The sequence below is a fragment of the Piliocolobus tephrosceles genome, chromosome 3 (genome assembly GCF_002776525.5).
Source record: "Piliocolobus tephrosceles isolate RC106 chromosome 3, ASM277652v3, whole genome shotgun sequence".
NCBI classification, from domain to species: Eukaryota; Metazoa; Chordata; class Mammalia; order Primates; family Cercopithecidae; genus Piliocolobus; species Piliocolobus tephrosceles.
In genome coordinates this window covers 4029205-4050265 of record NC_045436.1, presented here as the reverse complement: position 1 = coordinate 4050265, position 21061 = coordinate 4029205, and the positions used below count along the sequence as shown (strand labels likewise).

Below are 21061 nucleotides of genomic sequence, written 5' to 3'. Positions count from 1 at the left end.
GCTTTGCGGCACGCGCCTGTAGTTCCAGCTACTCGGGAGGCTGAGGCAGGAGAATCGCTTGAAGCTGGGAGGTGGAGGTTGCAGTGAGCCGAGATGGCAACACTGTACTCCAGCCTGGGCAACAGAGTGAGACTCCATCTCAAAAAAAAAAAAAAGGCCCTGATATATTTTATAATTAATGTGAGGGTTGGTTGCTAGATGCTCATATCAAATTCAATTCTTTCTTTGCAATTAAAGACACTGAAATAGATTATGGAAAATACTGAGGATTATGCCATGTAAAAACAAAAAAGGGTTACATGACTACTATTTCAAGTACTATTTAAAAATAGTGAAATCCTTTGGCTCAATAGACCTTATATTAAAATTATATTTCAAATTTAAAAATTCTAAATTAACTTCGAAATCTCTAATTTGAATTTTATAATACGATCAACTTTGTTTTAAAAATGTATACCAGGCTTTAAAAAATCACTCTAGAATAATGCATTTTTCTGTTCATTTATTTTTAAATGGTCACATTTTACTATGTCTTAAATACCTGCCAATCTAACATGGGATATTTGTTTCTCTTGGCCTCAATGTGGAATGGTAATTCTACTGGTAAGAATTGGAAGCCTAGCCTCAGATAGACACATTATTTTTAATTGCTTTTTTCTTTTTCCTTCTTATAATAGTTTATACCACAAAAGGAAAATGCATTTAAATATTGGCCTTCCTCGAGAAGCTATGGCGTTAAGGAAACAAAGATGACCATAACCTGCCGTCGTATAAAATGGGGATAATAATGAGCTGTCATAGGGCTCACAGGAAAAATGCACATAAAATGCTTAACTGAGTAATGTCTGACACACAGCAAGCATCGGATGGAAGTCAGTACCATCATCTCTGCGGTGAGTGTAAAGCTTTGCTATCCAATATGGTGGCGACATGTAGCTACTGAGCCCTAAAATGTGGCTAGTCAAAACTGAGATGTCATGTAAGTGTAAAATGCATGCTAGATTTTGAGGTCTTTATACAAAACAAAGGTGAATGATGAGAAATTACTCAATGGGTATGATGTTCATTATTCAGGTGATGGATACATTCATTAAATCTATGACTTTACCACTACGCGGTACATCCATGTAACAATTCTCCTTGTACCCCACAAACTCGTACAAATAAAAATAGATTAAATTAAATGTTTTCTCTTCCTAAAACATGTAAACTATCATATCATTTTTATATTGACTGCGTGTTGAAAAAAGAATGTAAATTATGACATTAATTTGTATATTATGTGTTGAAAGGACAGTATTTTGGACACAGTGTGTTAAATAGGATATTTTGCTAAAATTAATTTCACTCGTTTTTTTTTTTACTTTTTCAAATCTGACTGCTAGCTTATTTAAAACTGCCTATGTGACTTGCATTCTGTTTCTACGGGGCAGTGCCATGTAAGCCAATGGTTCTCGAAAGGTAGTGAGCATCACTGACCCGGAAGCTTCGTAAAAACAGATTGCTGGGTCCACCCCTGAGTGTCTGATCCAGTCGGTCTGGTGGGGGGGGGGGGGGGGGGGGCTGAAATTTTGCATCCCTAACAAGTTCCCAGGTGATTCTTGACCTCACTTTGAGAACCGCTGGTCTCCGGCCTTGCTTCTTAAAAAAGCAGTCCGTGGACCAACGTTAACGTCATCACTTAGGAGCTTGTTAGAAACACAAAACCTCAGGCCCCACCCAGACCTACTGAGCCAGCATGCGCATTTTCACAACACCCCCGGGCTGTGTGGAAACATGTTGAAACTTGAGAGAAATTGATGTAAAGTAGTGTCTGTCATCCCTGGGTGAATACAAGGTAAACTTTTACAAACACCAGTAGCCCGGCCCCGCCCCCAGAGAGTCAGATTTAATGACTCTGGATGTGACTCAAGCATCTGCATACATGAACAGCTGATTCCAGGTTAAAGCCAGCACTGGGAGTCCCATCAGACTGGGACCAGGATCTAGAAAGGCCAGGATCTAGAAACCAGACACTCCTGCTAGTGAGGGGGCAGATGCTTGGGGACTGCCAGGTGCTGGAAAGACAGGTCCTGTGCTAGGGTGAAGAGAGTCAAACCCGCACAGCCAGGGCCACGCAGGGGGCCTCCATGCCTCTGCAGGTGTGACAGAAGTCCCAGCTGCTCCGGGTGTGGCCTTTCAAGGAAGGCTGGGTAAAGCAGAGCACAGCCTCGGTCTTGGAGAAGCTAGAACCCTAGGGTAAGTTATCTGGGCAGAGATGCAGGCTCCGAGGAAAGAGATAAGGACCTTGCTAAAAGAACCCCGGTATATGTCAAAGTGGGCCCAGGAGCCCTGGGAACTGAGTTTCTTAAACGCTACATATCCACAGGTTTGGTTTCGGAGGCTGGAACAGGAATAATCTTTTGGACAGAGATGAAGAGGGAAACAAAAGGATGAAAGTGTTGAAAGTCAGATTCATTGAATATATTTTTTCTCTCCCTCCCTAACAAAAACCAAGAGGGTTTGTACATCATTAAGGCATAGTAGACACAGATCAAACCATATTAGAGGGTATTTCCATCCCAAAAGAGGATCTTGTTAACCCAAATAACTCTACAATTGTTAGAAGTGGTGAGAAAGACCCATATTTTGGAGTAGAGAGGCCTTCTGTTACTCACTACATCTCCGTTCCGGCCTTAAATAAATGAGCACGCCAACCTTAAGAGTGTGTCTGAATAACCTCATTCGTTTGCCAAATGACTTCTCACATTTTCAGGCGGCACCTGAGCTTTGTGTGTTTCACAGAGCTTGGTAAAAATAAAATCCTCACTATAAGAGAGAATCTGGGCTCACACTGGTAACATTTAGAACTTCCATTTCTGTATGCAGAAACCATCTGCAGCTTTGGCTTCTCACTTTCTTGGTTGGTCCTTTCAGAAAACTTTTAAAAGTGCTTAATACTTCCGAGTGGAGAGTCTGGAGTCAGGGTGCCCGGGTTCGAATCCTCATCCTGACACTTACGTGTGGCTGTAGCCGTAGGTCACTTTCTTAGCCTCCCCATACCTCAGTTTCCTCCTCTGTAATGAGACCTTTCTGTATTCGGTTGTTGTAGGGTGACAATTGTTATTTGAAACGGCCATGGAAAAGTCTGCTGCTTTGTAAATTTTATATGAATGTTGGTTAAATAATCAAAATATATTTGAAAAACTGTGCAGATTTCCATATGTGGCTAAATTTAGTAACTTTTTAAAGATACTGTGGTGATTTCCAAGGACTTTCATGGGCATGATTTTTTGAACACATACATTTGGAAGGTTTCTTTGAGTGTTGTTTTAAATTTTTTTCCCAAGAGAGCACAGAATTCTCAATTGATTCCTCATCACTTCCTATTGTTTGAGAGGATCCCAGTAGGATGGAAGTAAATGTAGTTTTCCCATGAGTATTGTTTTCTAGAGAACATTCTTTACCCCTGCAGTCCTTTGAAAAGTGAGTTGTGCTATAGACGTTTAGAGGCCTTCCTGGCCCCTGTCATTCTAGTAGCATTGTCTAATATCCCAGGAGAACAATGTGTCATTCTCTTAGTCAAATATTTCAGTGCTTAGGGAGAGGCAGCAAGACCATCTCAAACACTGGCGTGAGTTTCAAAGACATACTGAAAGAGCAGTCAGATTCTCCTACAGAAATCAGCTAATGCTGACTAAAAGAAGAGATGGACACTGAAGTCAAGCACATTGTAAGCAAAATGAAGGCTAGACTAAGTGGATGTAACGTCTTTTTTTTTTTTTCTTTGAGATGGAGTTTCGCTCTTGTTGCCCAGGCTGGTGTGCAATGGCACAATCTCAGCTCACTGCAACCTCTACCTCCCGGGTTCAAGCAATTCTCCTGCCTCAGCCTCCCGAGTAGCTGGGATTACAGGCGCGTGCCACCACCACTAGTTAATTTTGTATTTTCAGTAGAGATGGGATTTCTCTATGTTGGTCAGGCTGGTCTCAAACTCCCAAACTCAGGTGATCCACGTGCCTCGGGCTCCCAAAGTGCTGGGATTACAGGTGTGAGCCACCGCACCTGGCCTGGAGTAACATCTTTTATGCTTGTCTGCTTCAACCACACTCAACAAAGCTCATGCTAGCTTCATGCATGTAGCAAGCATCTGTCAGGTCATCTATAGGAACCTCACCCATGGTATGCCACTTGCTGAACAATGCATGCATGCATTGGGCTGGGAAACTAAAGCCTATACGTTCAGTGACTTTAGACCAGTCATGCAAGCTCCTTACACTTGTGTCCTGAAAGGTAGGCGGAGGAATGGGACTGTACCCGCCTTGCTGACTCTTAAACCTATGCTTTTGCTTGGGCTTATCTGGATTACATTCGGCAGTCGCCGCGATTTACACCTGTGGGCGGCACTGTTTGAAAGGAGTCAAATCATGCGTCCGGTGACTTCTACTGCCTGGTTATTGATGTTAAGCAAATAAGTTTTAGGAGGCGATTTGTCATCACATGTGCGGTTTTACTATCTGGGATTGGGGTTTATCAAGTGAGGAGAAAATCTTAACAAAAGGTTAAAGAACCAGTATCATTGAAAGAGATTATATAGAAATAACTTCTTAAAACCTTTGTTAAGCTCAATTTTCTAGTTGAAACTTTGTTTTATTTATTCGTTTATTTTTGAGATGGAGTTTTGCTCTGTCACCCAGACTGGAGTGCAATGGGGTGATCTCGGCTCACTGCAACCTCCGCTTCCTGGGTTCAAGCAATTCTCCTGCCTCAGCCTCCCAAGTAACTGGGACTACAGGCATGTGCCACCACACCCGGCTATTTTTTGTATTTTTAGTAGAGACGCGTTTCACCATGTTGGTCAGGCTGGTCTCAACTCCTAACCTCAGGTGATCCTCCTGCCTCGGCTTCACAAAGTGCTGGAATTACAGGCGTAAGCCACTGCGCCCAGCCTGAAACTTTGTTTTAAACTGGCTGCCTGAATTCTTTGTCTATTTAAAAAGCACCTCTGCTGTTTATGTAACCATGACTTAGCTTTTCTTGTTATTTCTATTCCATTTGAAATTGAGCATATGCAACGGTCGCTAAATTTGCTATGAAAATCATGAAGCTAAGCCTTTTCCATGCGGCCCACTGAAGGCCCTGCACAATGTGGTGTCCTGCAGCATTTCCGCCCAGATCTCCACCACCTTCCTCCAGCGCCATTGCCTCTGGCCTCTCTAGCTTCCCTTCCATTCCTGGACCGTGCCTCATGCAGGGCCCTGGCTTGCATGGCTCACTCTGATGGGAACGCCTTCTCTGCCCAGTGGCGAATGCCATGCAACCTCCAGCTTTCAAGTGTCTTCCTCAGGAAGGACCTCCCTGCTCCACCAGCGTAGCCCCGCCACTTCCCCCTCCCTTTTTTTTCTGGGGGACGGAGTCTCGCTCTGTCGCCCAGGCTGGAGTGCAGTGGCCGGATCTCAGCTCACTGCAAGCTCCGCCTCCCGGGTTCACGCCATTCTCCTGCCTCAGCCTCCCGAGTAGCTGGGACTATAGGCGCCGCCACCTCGCCCGGCTAGTTTTTTTGTATTTTTAGTAGAGACGGGGTTTCACCGTGTTAGCCAGGATGGTCTTGATCTCCCGACCTTGTGATCCGCCCGTCTCGGCCTCCCAAAGTGCTGGGATTACAGGCTTGAGCCACCGCGCCCGGCCCTTTTTTTTTTTTTAACTCGTAAAGAATCACCTTCCTCATTCCCTCTAAATTCGGGCTCAGTTGCTTGAATTTGCTGGAGTAATTTGACTGGAGCCCCTCTCCTCCACTGGCCTATCAGCTCCCACTTGCCCCTCACATTACTTACATTCCTCACACAGGGACTGCATTTGTGCCTGGCCCAATGTCAACAGGGGCCAATACGTAGTTGCTGAATAAATGATTAAATAAGTTCTGCTTAAGGCATGAAGCAACACAAGAGTACATTTTTTGGTTCTATATTTATCAGAACTTATGAAATAAAAAGTATCTGATCATGTAAAAAGCAAAAAATTATGTGCTCTAATTAAGCAACTGTTTCCAACCCAGACGATTCTCTGAAATACTGCTTTGTAGCTACCTACGTGGTTTAGAAGCCATCTTAAGAGGCAGATGCTGCTTGCTTTTCCCTTCAGGATATAATGTGTTCTGTTATCTTAATTTGCATTTATTCTAAAATAGATTTCAATAAAGCAAGTTATTTGCATTCACATATCATATTCCTAGACCTTTTTCACAACCATGTGATACTCTACTAGGGTAGAGTGAGGTCCCCGATAAACACTTCTTCTGATTAGGGTTATTGAGAGAATTATGTATTTGTCTACCTATTGCTTGGCAGTTATACCACCTGAAACCCTATGTGGTTATTTATAATGTAGTTTTATGAGCAGACAGGTAGGTATAAAGTGACACACCAACCATGCCACCTGGTCAGGCCATAGTCATTCCAGTGGTATGAAACTCTTCCTCATGGCCATATTATGCATAAGTTTTAAACAGACAATGAACGAATAGCCACTGATTGAGACGATTGGAGATTTGCAATCTTATTTTCCGGCAAATAGCCAAGTAACATCAACAGGAGAGAAAAGGAGAGTTTTGTGTGTCACAGACTACACAGCAGGGGTCAAAGCCTGGGGTAGGAGAGGGCTGGGTCTCTGCTGCATTGATTTGAAAGGAGCTATGGAAACATTTCTTCTACCACCTGGGCAGAGGAAAGCTTGCTATGGCCCAACAATGTTTTAAAATCTATTCTTTATACACGTGTAAAACACTCTGAAATCACCAAGACACAGCATGAAATGTATCTTTTCTGAGACATTAAAAAACTGAATGAATTAATCAACAAGCCATGGCACAATTCCATAATTACTAGGACCACAGAGTTAATTAATTTAGCAGGGATAGTACATAATACACACCATGCTAGAAAACTGTCCTTGAAACTCACAAAGGTAAAGGATGAATTAAGAACAATGAAGGATAGTTGACCAGCATTCAAGAGTTAGAAGGAACTGTAGATTTCTTATACCAAGTGCATGAGAAAAACTTCTTCCTAAATGAATGAGGCTGGAAATACAAACCCTCAGAGACTAGACACACAAATATTTTCTTTCTTGTTGTTTTTTTTTTTTTTTAGACGGAGTCTCCATCTGTCATCCAGGCTGGAGTGCAGTGGCGTGATCTCGGCTCACTGCAAGCTCTGCCTCCCAGGTTCACGCCATTCTCCTGCCTCAGCCTCCCCAGCAGCTGGGACCACAGGTGCCTGCCACCTCGTTCGGCTAATTTTTTGTATTTTTAGTAGAGATGGGGTTTCACTGTGTTAGCCATGATGGTCTCGATCTCCTGACCTCGTGATCCGCCTGCCTCGGCCTCCCAAAGTGCTGGGATTACATGCGTGAGCCACCGCGCCCGACTGGAAGAACTATTTTCTATGTTGTCTGTCTTCTAACCAGACCCTCTCTACTTCTGTGTGTGGCAACAACTACAGTGTTCTACACTTGATCTCCTCAGTTCTCAGGTGGCCAAGTGAGGCCTTGGGCAGCTAAAGCTCCTGGACTGGCCACCTCTGGCTATTAGCAACCTCATTTATTTACCTCTGTGCCTGCAAATATTCTTGATTTTATGTATACTATGATATAGAAAAGTCTGGAAGGGAATGCTTTAACCAGCAAAGTCAATCTACTAAACTAAAAGATATGGGTGAGACACGTTAAGAAATCAGTAACCATGTTGTAGTTTAAAAAAAAAAAATGCAAAGTCTTTGTTCAGACCCTCAGGGCTAAGCGGAAGTAGACTGGTCTTCAGTGGCAGGCGTGAGAAGGAATATCGTGCCCGCAGGGATGGACATTTTGGATTCAGGCAGAGAGGCGGGAAGCTAGGCTCTGAATCAGAGTAAATGCTCACGTTTTTACCTTCCAGCAAGGGCCCTCCTTTCTGTGGCAAGAATTCCTTTGAGGATCATTTTCAGCTTGAGGTTCTGTCTGATATGTTTTATTTTACAATTAAGTCACTATTTCCATATTCATTACTCTGTAAAATAAGCCAAGTGTGTAAGAGGTGTGGTAGACACTTCCTCCTGCCTCCTGAGGATCCATTTTGCAGTCTCGGTCTTCCTCACTGCAGAATCTTGACAAGACGCCCAGTTAGCAACTGATCTTCCCGGATTCCTTGCAGTTTGTCCCGACCAATAAGCTAAAGGCAAGGCATCCTGCTGAACATTTCACACGCACAATAATGACACTAACCCTCCGGAGAAGAGGCCTTCCTTGTCCTTTCCTTTCTTTTTTGAGACGTAGTCTCGCTCTGTTGCCCAGGCTGGAGTGAGTAGCGCGATCTCGGCTCACTGCAAGCTCCGCCTCCCAGGTTCACACCATTCCCCTGCCTCAGCCTCCTGAGTAGCTGGGACTACAGGCACCCGCCACCATGCCTGGCTAATTTTTTATATTTTTAGTAGAGACGGGGTTTCACTGTGTTGGCCAGGATGGTCTCAGTCTCCTAATCTTGTGATCCTCCTGTCTTGGCCTCCCAAAGTGCTGGGACTACAGGCACCCGCCACCATGCCTGGCTAATTTTTTGTATTTTTAGTAGAGACGGGGTTTCACCGTGTTAGCCAGGATGGTCTCGATCTCCTGACCTCGTGATCTGCCCGCCTCGGCCTCCCAAAGTGCTGGGATTACAGGCGTGAGCCACCGCGCCTGGCTTTCCTTTTCTTTCTAACCTTGTTCTGCTCCTCTTTTTGTAGACTGAAATGCAGATGTCATTCTAGGGGGATGAATGCTAACGGAGAGATGGCAGAGCAGAACCTACCCTGGGCTACCTGTCCGTGGGATTTCTTGTTATTTGAGGCAAACCCAACCTGGTTAAATGACTGTGTTGAGGTAATCTGTTCCATGAAAGCTAGAAACAGAACCAAAACAATCATCTAAAAACAACCTACATTACATTAGACTGGCTGAATGATAGCAATAAACTAATAGGCCTGCCATTAAGATATTATTAAAAAATATTTCCAGAAGTTCTGAAAGAACTTCTGGACATCAACAACTAATGCTTACAACAGTTGCGGCATTAAGTCTCCGGCCCGTTATTTCCCAATGGAGCAAAAACTGCCATGAAAAATGAGCCGATATGCCTAGCGCCCTGGGAGCTGCATCATTGGAAGATTTTTGACTGTAAATATAGTAAAGCAGTTGACTCTTTTTTCTAAAACTACCATTTACTGATTGGTGATGTCAAGAGAAATAAGAACACAGCAATAATCGACAGGAAATACAAAACAGGAACGCATTGTTTATTCTGTTCTCAGTAGACACTGCCAGATCATTGTTCAGAGCGCTTTGAACAGGGTCACTTCGATGGAGTTTAGGGAGTTTTTAAAATCTAAATTGAATGATGAAATGTGTCCTTGGGACAGAAAAAGCAATTTTGAAAAGATTATTCAAGGCCATAATGTATTGGCTTTGAGTGTTAAAAACCTTTAAGAATCTTACGATGGTTTCTTAAAACGGTGAATGCTGTCAGTCGTAATGGAGGGGAAGACAAGTTTGATTAGGCGGCCAGTGAATTTTCAGAATTAAACAAAGTTAAAAATACACATGCAACATGGAAATTGTTCTAAGCATTTCTGTGTCATGGTTTCTGATGATCATGAATGGAAGCAATGAATATAAATCATAACAATTCTGTTTTATAACAGACAGTCTCGTATAAATATTTTGTCTTTCTAGTCACATTTGGCAAGAACTGTGTTAAAGTGTAATGATTGAGAGCGTGGTCAGTAGTTACCTACCACCATCAAACCTGACTCTGTTGTTGCCAGTTTCTGTGGCTCCTACCATCTTCTTGGGCTTCAGTTCTCTTACCCACCAAATAAGCCCTGTAGTAGTCCTTGACTCATAATTGTTGAGAGGCTTAAATGAGTTAATATATGCAAAGCTCTTAAACAACACCAGCACACAGTAGGCGCTCCCTACGTGTTGGTTGCTGCTGCTTTCATCATCATCTTAAGAGCATGGGCTTAGAGAAAAAAGAGCTCTGAGTCAAATTTCTGGTTCTTCCCCTAATGAGCTCCCTGGTTTGGGTGTAATCGTTGAGCCTCGTTTTCCTCATCTGAGCAATGGGAATTGCGTTCATTACCTTAAAGCATTAAGAAGAGGGTTGAAGAGTATAATGCTGGAAAACCACACCTGGCGCATTGGAATCATTAGCTACAATTTGTTTACATTACATAGAAAAAAATTATTTGCAAATTGATCTTCAAAAATATAGGTACTTTTACTTTGCTGTTGGGGAAAAGGAAATGGATTGGGCACACCTATATATTGAATTTAATTTCCTTATCATTTATTTCAGATAGATCACATTCAAAGTTTTATGCTTTGGGGTTTGTCTATTTTGATTTTAAACAAGAATACATGGGACTGTCAAACAACTGGATTAAGAAAATCCCCATATCTGCGCTAATCACTTTGTCCTATGTTTGACATGACAGTCTCCTTAGAGCAACAGCATTAGCATTGCTTCATTTAGTAAGTGGAGAAGGCTAAAGAGGAAAGACAGTGGCATTAAAAGAAATGCCCTGGAAGAAATAGAGAAGAATGGACTTTGTAAGGCCCTGTGAGAGTCTACCATTCCTTTAGTAAGTGGGAGGAGCACAGTTATAATCCTATCCACATTGTTACAAACAAATACACACTAACTTAACATTGATTGACTATGGTTATAATGAATGGTAATTGAAGAAGTATCCCTCTATCACAGCAGTGATTACATTGCAAGGAAAGAACTGAGGCTTTGGAACCAGGCACAGCTGATCTCAAGGCGTGGCTTCTCCCACGGCAAGCCATGTCACTTTGGGAGAGTTATTTAATCTCCCTGAGCCTGGATTTCCTTATCTATAAATAGCAGACAGCCTGGGCATCGTGGCTCAGGCCTGTAATCCCAGCATTTTGGGAGGCCGAGGCGAGCAGATCGCTTGAGGTCAGGAGTTCAAGACCAGCCTGGCCAACATGGTGAAACCCTATGTCTACTAAAAATACAAAAATTAGCCATGTGTGCTGGCGCATGCCTGTAATCCCCACTACTTGGGAGGCTGAGGCAGGAGAATTGCTTGAACCTAGGAGGCGAAGGTTGCAGTGAGCCAAGATCATGCCACTGCACTCCAGTCTGGATGTTCATCCTTTTTTTTTTTTTTTGGAGCTGTTTCCCCAAAAAAAAAAAAAAAAAAATCGCAGACAACCCCACCTATCTCTCTGGGAGGTTTTTGAGAGGATTAAATGAGACTTTGCATGAATATTGGTTACTCCATCGAGTGGTTGCAGAGGACGGGGTCAGTAGGCTGTTGTTGCTGTTTACCTCTTTTTCCTACTACACGGTAGGCTCCTTGAGGATAGGATTCCTTTAAAAACAAAATACAACCAGTTCCCAGCACAGTGGCTGGTTGCTGGAATGTCCTGAGTGAATATACACCAAATCAAGCAAGCCAGGGATACTCTGAATGGAAAGCTCAGACAACAGCAATAATGAATAGAAGGCCTGACTTGTTTCAGTGAAAATAGTTAAGAGAGACTGGCATGGACAAACTGAACTGATGCACTGGGGAGCAGATTAAATAAAAAGGACGTAAAGGACAACAACTTCGTCCACACGTATTTAGAAGGGAAAGATAAGCTGTAAGGGACAGAGAAACCATTATACAAGGTGAGGGGGTTATAAATAGCATCCTTAAATGGGGCTGTTTCTATATAGCCTCTCTATTTTTTTTTACCTTGTAGGAAGATCGTAATGACTTTAGATCTATGATTTCTGTGAGCTCTGATTCCTTTTTTAATTTACAAAAGTTTTTATATTAAATTCAGGTCGTCTCATTTCTCTCTGAGGCTCCCTCCTCCCATTCTGTCTCCACCCTATCCTAAGTGCCTCCACTTTGGGTACTCTTGGGTTTTATGGCTAAATCCAGCAATGCAGATTGTGGGCGGGCAGGCTTCCCGTATTGTTCCTACCGCACATTTCTCTACAGCATTTCTTAAATAGGGCCTAGTCTGGAGACTTTCAGGATGAATATTATAGTTCTTACTTTTCATTTAACCTTGAATCATAGCTGGAAAGAACATTACAAAACCTAGGTAATCATCCCCTTCACATTTTGAAAATTGGGGAGCTGAAGATGATTTTACAGCTAAAGCCATGACTAGGGCCAGGGTCTAAGAAACCTTGTTGCAGTGAATGGGCAAATGACATCAAATGGTGCAGGCAGCATGTTCCAGATCTGAGACGGAAGAGGGGTTTCCACGGGTCCTACCGGTCCGTTCCATGAGCACCAGGGCTGCTCCAGCACCAACTGCTGCTTTGTTCTGCCTGGGAGCAGCTTTGTTGGAGACTTGCTATTCAAATCCCTGATGAACTAAATTAGCTGTTAATGCTATTCGCAATCCTAGACTCATTTAAGTATCAGGTGATAGCGTCAATGGGGCAACACAAAGAAGTTTTCATAGACGAAGAAAAGAGATACCGACAGAGAAAATGAGGTTTGCAATAATTTTAGTAAGAATGGATTCAGCGGGGGAAAGAAATTAATAGGCTATATCTAAAAAGAAAAACAAATAAAATTTGGTGCTTCACAGTTTAAATTAGGCACATTTCAGTTGAGTCATAGCCGACACTCAAGTAGAGCAGTGTGATCTCAGAATCAATCAACTATCAGAGGAAAATAGCACCATTTAAGATAATGAGAAAAATGACTTCAGAAATGAGATAATTCTCAGAGAGAAATTATTCATACAAAGCTTGCTTGTAAAACTTCTGAAAAAGAGAAACTGGCAGCTGAATTCATTTTATAGTATTATATTAGGGTACACTTATTTGGTAAATTTTATAATTATACCCTGTAATGAATCTTACCTGCAAAGACAGAGAAAGACTCAGTTCAAGCCACCCTTATATTTGCATATATAATGTTGGGCAAGAGAAGAAGGAATTGGAAAGCTCTTCACCAACGGTGCCCATCACTGTGGCCAAACCTGGTTCTAAATTGCAGAGCCTCCGCCATTCTGTAACATGAACTCTGTTTTCATGTTACAGATTAAGATCTATCCACTTGGCCTATTTTAAAAACAATTGCACACATTTGAACACACCTTTGAGACTCCAAATTGGACTTCTGTACCACCGTCTATTTTGGGTGACCACAAGGGTGCTGGAAATTTCAAGTACTAACAAACGCCACGACCTACAAACTTAAGAACATGAGCTGGAGAATACATGATTCCTGGGCCGCAGAACACACCTGGGCTCTGGGCTCCAGTTATTCTCTGGGGCATTTGACTTAGGAATCAAGACCAGGTCAGGTCATCTTTGTTTGGGATGTTTATACTCTTTTTCGTGATGTCCTCAACATTGCATTGCTCTTTTTCTAAAAACATTCAAAAGTCTGCTTAAGATCCATTGTTAAAGCTTATTTTTGTGTTTCTTTGAGATTAATATGATATTTCCATTTTCCATAAGAAATGAAATTGCCTTCCTTCTACCCTTAAGCAGTCCTGTAGAGAACTCCTAATATTCATTCATCCCCACTCACCTTATCCAGATTCGAATTAGCTACAAAGGTACTCAGGAATTCTATGTAATAATTATTCAAAATAAAGTCAGAACAATTTTTTTAGCAAAGTATAATTTATCAAATAAATCATATTTATAAGTATAATTAAATTATATAATTATGTATAATATCGTAATCAAATATTATATAATATATCAATAAAGAAATTAAATATAATTTCTTATAATTTTTAATATAATAAATTATTAATATAATTTTAGCAAATAAAATCATAATTTCATTCTATAGTCTCCTCCATTTTTATTTTTAAAAGGGTAATTGGTATCCTCAGAATATACCAATTTTTTACAACAGAATCATTCAAGAGAGGCATTATAACATTTTAGTGATCTTGATTTTTAATGCAGTATTTCATTAAACTCCTTTGAAGTATTAGAAGTTTTTGAAAATGTGCCAGGTGAGGTATTGTTAGGTAATTTTGCTGCTATTCTTGCTTCTCGACCATTTTCTCAGTGTTTTTGTGCATTTGGAAATGAGTTTGACCTTAAATTTCTTCCTATCTATATAAATACTTAGAAACTCTTGTACTATTTCCAAATCAGGGAGAGCAGGGTCTCCATGGGCTACATTTGCCATTATCTGTTTCACTGAGAAACAATATATCTACTGTAGTTAAAAGGTTTATTTCTTGGCTAATTTCTAGGCTGTTGAAACATGTCTCTAATTTCACAGATTTTGAGGAGGCAAGAGATTTGGAATTTTATTTCTTAATGACGCTTATATCCACTCACTGCTTTAGTAGTTAACTTCGTCCTGAGAGGAACTAGCATTGGGGTAAGATGTAAAACAGAAAAATAATGACGTACTATTCAATCAGTCTATTAACCCACACTGATTAGTGGCCACACTCAAAAAGACACATTAGAGCAAAAACATTCCCAGTTCTCACTCACAGGATAACCACCCTGGCTCTACAAGTACAATACACGTATCTTTGCCACTTATCTGCTGAATGTGTACTAATAGCTTCCTCCAATGAATAAGAACTCTAAACTTCAGGGTTCGTTACAAGGTACCTAAGGAGCTGGTCGACTCTACAACTGGAATTGTTTTTTCACATTAAAAGAGCTAAGAAACCTACGAACTCATATTTTACTCAATTTATTTGTGCAGCCACATATAAATAGATGGTCTGTTCATGTAAAAGAAGCTATTATTTTAATTCTAAGAATGTTAACTTCATTATTCATAAACTAGTCCATTGATCTGATAGAAAGCATCTCCCATCTCACAGACAAATACTCTAAAATATGTTTACCACTAAACAACTGACTTTGTTAATTTAGGGAACAATTCAAGATTCCCTGATCACATTTTCTGAAATGATCCAATTTTTCACTCAGCATTGACTCCGCGCCACAGAAACTGCATTCCTGCTCTACAATGTGTCAATGGAAAGGAAGGCTGACTTTGGTACTTAGCTATGAATATTCCATACTGTCTGTTCTCTGAAAAATGTGAACACTGAGTAGAAAATCAAGAGTATGGGGGAAAAATAATATATGAATGTGCTTTTAAGAGCATAGCAATGTAATGAGGCTTATTAAAATGCTATTTTTCATAAAAAATTTTAAAAGTTTCTCTAAGTACTAATCTGGGAAAGTATGCTAATTTTCAATACTTAAAACCTACATCTGTTGAAATTAGAATGAGCACATTTTTTGCCACATGCCACATTTTATTACCATGCAATGGTAAGTATAAATTTACCACCTACATAAGCACAAAATATGGGCAATACATTTATGAATACATTAAATGTTTAAGAAGACGCTTTTCTGTACTTCACATGATCTTGTTTTGTTTGTACAGACTCATGTTTGTGAACTGGACAAGTTAGCTTCAGATACAACGTATTCACAGACCTTGTATATGTTGAGCATGGAAGGTCCAGGAGGGCCATGATTTCTGTTTTGTTCATATAGTACAGTGTCTGCCCCATAGAAAAAGCCTAGCTCATGGTGGAGAAAAGTGAATGGATGTACAAAGCCAGCCAAGGTGAGGCTGTACAGTGTGTGCCAAACAGTGGATGTTTCGAGGATGACCTCTTGACTTGTTTTTTATTTTTCTTACTTTAAGTGCCTTGGGTGAACTCTTTCAGCTAGCATGTGAGGACTAATTTGCAAAATGGAATTTATTATAAAAGTGAGTGCTCACACTTGATATTTGTCACACTAGATACTCTCTTAAAAATGTGAAAAAAATAAGATTGTTTTTACCCACAAGTACACGCTGTCAGAGTAACCATTTTCTTCTTTAGATCAGAGTGCTAATAGTCAACAAAGGGAAATTGTTCAACATGTACAGAGCCACAAGACTCTGGATTCCTTTTGAACTCCATGTGAACTGTATTTGGTTCCAAAGTAGAGCTAATCATTCTTAATCCAGTGGTAAAACCACCACCGCTAGTAAACAGGCCCACTGGCATTGAAGAGCAATAGCCCACTGGCATGGAAGACCAACTTGGTGATAAACAGTTTTCTAATGGGACAGCTTCTAAATAATGTCCCAATTTAAAATTGAAGCAAATTTTAATAATAGAAGGAAATCAATAAAATATTTATATTCAGAGGATTAAAAATTTGTTTTCTATTGCTTGGTCTTGTAGCATCCTAGTTAAATGTCTAAACATGCTTGGTGTTACCTAAATTTCCTTTGGCCTAATTCTAGATACATCTCCTTATTTTGAAATTTTCATCACGTTAAGTAGATTTAGAAAATATGGGATGGGCACAGTGCTTCACGCCTATAATCCCAGCAGTTTGGGAGGCCAAGACGGGAGGATCACCTGAGGTCAAGAGTTTGAAACCAGCCTGGCCAACATGGCGAAACCCTGTCTCTACTGAAAATACAAAAATTAGCTGGGTGGGGTGGCAGGCGCCTGTAATCTCAGCTCCTCAGGAGGTTGAGGCAGAGGAATTGCTTGAACCCGGGAGGCAGAGGCTGCAGTGAGCCAAGATCGCACCACTGCACTCTGACCTGGGTGACAGAGAGTGACTCCATCGAGAAAGAAAGAAAGAGAGAGAAAGAGAGAGAGAGAAAGAGAGAGAGAAAGAGAACAAGCAAAAAGAAAAAAATAAAAACTTCAGAAAAACAATCATTGTTGACATCCTAGATTGTTTTTTTCTTCCTCCTTCTTTTTATTGTCATGCTATTTCTGGTCTTGAGGGTAAGGAAATTTGGTGTTCACTTATAAATAACGGTTTCCATAGAGCCCCTGAGCAAAAAATACAGAGAGAATGATAAAATGAGAAATGTAACATTTTCTTTTGGCTGATCTGTCGTCCCCACAAATGGGCAGTCTGGAAAACTGTTGGAAGTGCAGGGCTTGGAATCTGGCCGACTCAAGCTGGAATCCCACTTTCCCCACATGTGTGACCCTGTGCAAGCTGTTTAACTTCTCTGCGCCTGTTTCCTCTGCTGTAAAATGAGAATAATGTCCTCATCAGAGCGTTCGTGTGAATAGTCAATGAGAGGTATTTAAAGAATTTGGCACGCTGCCTGACACAGAGTGCATTGAATGAATGGTGGCCATTATTATTATTTATAAGAATACTTACTGTTATTTTACATTCTTAACTAACCCTGCAGATCACAAAGCTCCAATACCATGTGATGTGAAGACTCATTTTAGATCAGCCCAAGAAAAACACCATTAAGCAGGTAATCCAAATTCTGTTGGGAAAAGATCATATGATGTATTCTGAAGCAAGCGCTTCAGGATTGTGGCACTGCAGTCTCTGTCAGCCTAGGCAATGGCGGGATGGCTGTTCTTTGGGAATGAGGCCTTTAGAAAACAGTGATCTCCCACATTCTATCCTATCATCATTTTTGCCGTGAATACTCCACATAATTTATCCAGATGATTAGTTTGCCTCAGTACAATGTAATCAGTTAGGACCAGAAGATACAAGAGTATGTTTGCTATCCTCTAATGAAGTTTCTTTGAGTTTTAAGTTGGACTTCAACAGTTTAAGAACAACATGATCATGGAAAGTCAAATGGATTGTGTATTAAGAAGATTTGTATTTAATTGTTTCTCTATTACGGAAATTTATTTTTATTTTGTGTATTTTTTAATTTTTGGCCCAGTTGAGCTTTGTTTGGTCAAGACCTCTGGGAGATCTTGACAAAACAAAGCTTGTCTGGGCCAAAGATTTCCCTTCCATCTCTGGAGATTGTTTTATTGATGATGAAGTTATTATGGGTTGAGAGCCAGTTATGTGCCAGGCCCTGTGAGGTATCCTTTGCACAAATTATTTCATCTAAGAGGACGATTGGTCCTATGATCTAGGCACAGCATCCTCCTTTTACGGAGACCAAGCCTGTGGTTGAAAGATATGGAGTCACATGGCAGCGGCCACACCTCCTCGAAGGCTGAATCCATGACTGGGCCTTGGTCTCCATAGGCTCCTGCCCGGCCTGCCCCCTCCTGTCCTGCAAAATTGGAAGGACATTGGTGCAGAATTGGGCTCCCCCAATTTTGTATGTGCTTTGACAAGGCACATACAAAGGGAGAGTCTATCAAAAAGCACTTGTTATACTTTCTTTTTTAAAAGAAAAAAAAATACTGTTATTTACTGACTTTTGAAACTAAGTGACCAAACACTGGTGACATAAAATTGTTTCTTAAGTATAACAAATGGCACTTCAAATTACTTTTTGGATTTTAAAAATAACCAGGTAAAGAAATGACATTAGGCTGGGGAGAGAGGGCAGCAGAAAGAGAGTGGAGAGACAGATGGAGGAGGAAGAGGAGGAAATCCAGGCGGTGGGTGGGGACAGCCACACTGATGAGTGTCTGAGCCATGGGTGCTTGGTGCTATTCAGGGAGGCAGGTCCTATGTTCATAAATAATGTACTACAGGGAAAGTCTGAAAGTGATCATTAAATTTACATTTTTAAGGCAGGGGAGTTGCAGTCAGAGCCACAAATATAAAAATCTAAATAAGGTGTCTTCAAAGCACTGTCCTGGGAAAAGAACTGCAGACACATGGCCCAGCCTCAGCTCTCTAGATATCCTGCTGATCTCAGGGAATTCCGATGGTGGTTCCTGGGTCCAGTTCTCCCTCCCCCACCCCTCTAAGGAAGCCCAATCTAAAGCATCCATGTTGGCTGTTCTCACCATGACAAGATGTGGAAAAAGAGGAATTTCTACAAGTAGAATGATAATGAGGAGCTGCCAGATTTCTAGCAGGCTGGGGACTCGGTGGGCCCCCTTGACATGAGGCATCTGGGCACGACTGAGGTCCTGGGTGTGTGACTGAGGGTCAGGGTGATGGCGTCTGGGCATGACTGAGGTCCTGGGTGTGTGACTGAGGGTCAGGGTGATGGCGTCTGGGCATGACTGAGGTCCTGGGTGTGTGAGGAACGTGGGAAGGATATAACAGGACTGGTGCACCCAGACCTCTGGCCTGAGGAGAAGCTGCTTTCACCTCTAGCCAGGAAGAGTGGCTCCCAGCAGCAACACCCACCGTAGCTCAAAGTCATTAATCATCTCACTAAGTAAACCGCGTTCACAGATGATGCCTAAAAACGCAAGTGGTGTGTACAGGGCGGGCTTCCTGAGCTTGCAAACTGAGCATGTGCACCGCCCCTGTGCTTAGAACGGCCAGGTGTTCTGTTTGATACCCCGCTGTCAGCATCTATAACTTATTCATCATAATTTTGGAATTGCCTTTTCATGTTGCACTGGGCCCTGCAAGTTTATATAGCAGGTTCTGATTGTGTAAATTCCAACAGAGATAAACAAAGTTTCCAAAATTTCTGAGATTCCAATCTCACATCCTACACCCTCAAAAATAGAAGAATGAGGTCGGGGCAGCTTCGGCAATTCCTTCCTCTCTCCTGCCGCTGGGACAAGCGCACCTCCGCTGCGCCCTCCCTGCATCAGCTGGTTTTTATCCTAGTCACTCTCCAGCAGACACCTCCTGCCCAGCCTCTAAAGGTCTGCATGGCAGCCATGGGCCACATGTGGCTCCTGGGCACTTGGCTCGCTTGCACTGAAATGTGTTATCCTGTAAAATACACGCTAGATAAAAAAAAAAAAAAAAAAGTATGTCCAGTAAGTCATTACTATTTTTTATACTTGTTGAAATCTTAATATTGTGGTTGTACTAGGTTAAAAATGTTACAAAAGTTGGTGTCATCTGTTTATTTTTACTTTTTAAAATGTAGCTGATAGAACATTAAAAATTACATATGTGGCTTCTGTTTGCTGCTCAATATATTTCTATTGGTCTAGACCTTGTTTTTCTAAAACCACATATCCACGTAAGTGTTCCACCTGCATCTCCATCTCAGAAAGTCTCAAACCAACTTCACTATCTTCTTCCCCCAAAATGCTTTTTCCATGTCTTATTTTCCCAAGACAGAAACCTGGTAATCAAACCATAGCCTGCTTCTACTCCCAAATGCCGACTGAGAACTGTTGGTTCTGTCTCCACAATCTCTCCACACCAGCACTTCCCCCAGGGCTGCTGTCCTGTCCTAGCTGGGCCATTCCCCCTCTTCCTGGATTACTGTACTGTCCCCCTTTGGGAAATCCCCTTTTTTTTTTTTTTTTTTTTTTTAATTTTCCTGTAGAGACGGGATCACTATGTTGCCCAGGGTGGTCTCAAACTCCTCGGCTTGAGTAATCCTCCTGCCTCTACCTCTGAAAGTGTTGGGATTAACAGGCATGAGCCACCCCACCCGGCCCTGTGTGTAATTCTTGAATTCACTCCCACCCTACCTCAGTGGTACTCTCACACCAGAGTAGCTGCTTATAAAGGAAATCCTCCTTCACCTTCCTGCTTGAAATGTCTCAGGGCCTTCCCATCTAGCTTAGGGTGACACAGTGGCACCCCCATCTGGCTCCAGTCTGCTTGCCCGGTTTTACTCACTCTCTCTCCGTATCCGGCATCCTGCATTCCAGCCGTACCAGTGGCTCCCAGGGCTCAGAATCCATCGCTGCGTGCCTGGGGCTGCGGCCACGCCGTTCCGCGGTCACGCTGGGGCTGGGCATGCCTGGGCGCTGCGGCCACGCCGTTCCGCGGTCACGCTGGGGCTGGGCGTGCCTGGGCGCTCCGGCCACGCCGTTCCGCGGTCACGCTGGGGCTGGGCATGCCTGGGGCTGCGGCCACGCTGTTCCCCGGTCACGGTGGGGCTGGCCAGCTTCCAGGGCGAATGTGGACATATTCTTAGGCCCCACCACACACACTTCTTCAGAGAAACCTCAGAGGCTCCTGCACAAGTCACGGGTACCCCCAGATTTTCCTCACTCTGCATCCCAGGCACCTCTAGCAACGCAACATCACACTCAAGTAGAGTTGCCTGTTTTGAAGACGGTTTGGCAGTCGCTGTTTCAGACGCGGTCCAGACACTCAGAAGAGCGACTGACACAGAACAGGGCCTGACTGATGACATTCCTCGGTCGTTTCTCCCGGCCCCGTCACCTTAGTTCACGCCCAGGT

General features: G+C 42.3%; 1 protein-coding gene across 6 annotated transcripts in view; it reads right to left on the bottom strand.

The window, feature by feature from the left end:
* The window catches only part of SORBS2 (sorbin and SH3 domain containing 2), a 378235-nt gene that overhangs the window by 193565 nt on the left and 163609 nt on the right, over positions 1-21061 (bottom strand). The window lies entirely within an intron of this gene.